The 2,500-nt window shown below is 49.7% G+C and overlaps 1 protein-coding gene across 6 annotated transcripts in view; it reads left to right on the top strand.

Moving 5' to 3' along the window:
• The window catches only part of ADAR (adenosine deaminase RNA specific), a 48,554-nt gene that overhangs the window by 32,197 nt on the left and 13,857 nt on the right, over positions 1-2,500 (top strand). The gene's annotated exons all lie outside the window — the stretch shown is intronic.

A 2,500-nucleotide genomic window follows, 5' to 3' on the forward strand; every position in this document is an offset into this window, starting at 1 on the left:
GCAACTTCTCCCACCAAAGCTTCTCACACCAGGTCTTTTCACACTTCTCATAGACAAAGCCCTTCCTCACACTGTGAAGCCTACCTCACACAGAGGTATCGCTGACAGACTAAGGCCTACCTCACACTGTGAGGCCTACCTCACACTGAGGCTTCTCTCACAAATTAAGGCCTACCTCACACTGAGGCTTCTCTCACAGACTAAGGCCTACCTCACACTGAGGCCTACCCCACACTGAGGCTTCTCTCACAGATTAAGGCCTACCTCACACTGTGAGGCCTACCTCACACAGAGGCTTCTCTCACAGACTAAGGCCTACCTCACACTGAGGCTTCTCTGACAGGCTAAGGCCTACCTCACACTGAGGCTTCTCTCACAAGTTAAGGCCTACCTCACACTGAGGCATACCTCACACTGAGGCTTCTCTCACAGACTAAGGCCTATCTCACACTGTGAGGCCTACCTCACACTAGAGGCTTCTCTCACAGACTAAGGCCTACCTCACACTGTGAGGCCTACCTCACACTGAGGCTTTTCTCACAGACTAAAGCCTACCTCACACTGTGAGGCCTACCTCACACAGAGGCTTCTCTCACAGACTAAAGCCTACCTCACACTGTGAGGCCTACCTCACACAGAGGCTTCTCTCACAGACTAAGGCCTACCTCATACTGTGAGGCCTACCTCACACTGAGGCTTCTCTCACAAATTAAGGCCTACCTCACACAGAGGCTTTTCTGACAGACTAAGGCCTTGACTGGGTTTATACTTGATTCAATATGTTTTCCCAGTTTTTGTGGTAAAATTAGCTGTCTCTGTTTATATTCGGGTCAGCTTATACGCGGGTATATACGGTAACTTTGACATGCTTTGAGGAGGCTTCGGTTGCTAAAATGGGGTTGCGATTGCATAGAATCATGAAATCATAAGGTTGGCGACGGGACCGCCAGGTATACCAAAATCCACAAACAAAGCTCTCCTGAGAAATGGCCTCCAAAGCTATGTTTTAAGACAGCCCCCCCCCCCAAAAAAAAAAAAAGGAAGGCGAGTCCCGTCTGGGGCTGCCTGGCCCCTCTTGTTCGCTGCAAGCTCTCCTTCTCGGAGCTGGAGTCAGATCCCGTTTCCTGTCATTTGAACCCATCTCTGGAGCAACGCAAGTCCCCTCCGCCACCTCTACGGTGACATCTCTTTAGATATTTAAAGGGTGCCATTGTATCCCTGCTCAGCTTTTCTCTAAGCGTCACGTTTCCGGCTCGTGAAGGTGTTCCTCTCCAAGCCTTGGGGATCCGCGGGACACCTTCTGCAGGACCGTCTGTTACGGTCCTGCAGCCGACGCTTGCTCCTGTTTGGCTCCCTGTATCACCCAACCACCAACCTTCTCATACTGAGGCCTACCTCACACAGGCTTCTCTCATAGACTGAGACCTTTCTCCCACTGAGGTTTATCTCAGATTGTGTGTGTGTCTTGTTGGGCGAGTGGGCTTCTCAACAAAATACCCTCTCCATAAATGCACAGCAGAGTAACTTATTAGCAGCAGCGTGACCCAGCACCAGTAGCCCAAAGTGAGAGAAAGAACACAAACCCACAGACCAATGTGATCTCTTCCTTAGGAGGCTTTGCTTTGAAGCAAAGTAATATAATTCCACCATTTACAAAAGCAAGGTTTCTGAGGAAGGAGCCCAACCTGGAAGCAAAGAAAGAAGTATAAAGGACTACTTCCTCCTTTGCTTCCATGCTGGGCTTCTTCCTCATGCAGATAAACAGTGAGAAGATGTGTGAGAAGAAGAGCACTCTCACTGATCTTCTTCTCACACTGAACTTACACACGAGCTTCACACAGTAGCCTTTTACACACAGGAGCTTTACACACAAGCCTTCAACCTGGAGCTTCTCACACCAGGCCTTCTCACACTCGTTCTTCTCACACTCGTCCTTCTCATAGACTAAAGCCGACCTCACACTATGAGGCTTACCTCACACAGAGGCTTCTCTCGCAGACTAAAGCCTACCTCACACTGTGAGGCTTCTCACAGACTTTGTTCTCACAGAGCCTCCTCTCACAACGGACTTATACTGGAGCTACACACAGTAGCCTTTATACTGAAGCTTTACACACGAGGCCTTCAACCTGGAGCTTCTCACATCAGGCCTTCTCACACGAGGCCTTCTCATAGACTAAGGCCAACCTCACACAGAGGCTTCTCTCGCAGACTAAAGCCTACCTCACACTGTGAGGCTTCTCACAGACTTTGTTCTCACAGAGCCTCCTCTCACAACGGACTTATACTGGAGCTACACACAGTAGCCTTTATACTGAAGCTTTACACACGAGGCCTTCAACCTGGAGCTTCTCACATCAGGCCTTCTCACACGAGGCCTTCTCATAGACTAAGACCGACCTCACACAGAGGCTTCTCTCACAGACTAAAGCCTATCTGTGAGGCTTCTCACAGATTTTGCTTTCACAGAGCCTCCTCTCACAACGGACTTATACTGGAG

Source organism: Anolis sagrei, chromosome 12, assembly GCF_037176765.1.
Source record: "Anolis sagrei isolate rAnoSag1 chromosome 12, rAnoSag1.mat, whole genome shotgun sequence".
NCBI lineage: Eukaryota > Metazoa > Chordata > Lepidosauria > Squamata > Dactyloidae > Anolis > Anolis sagrei.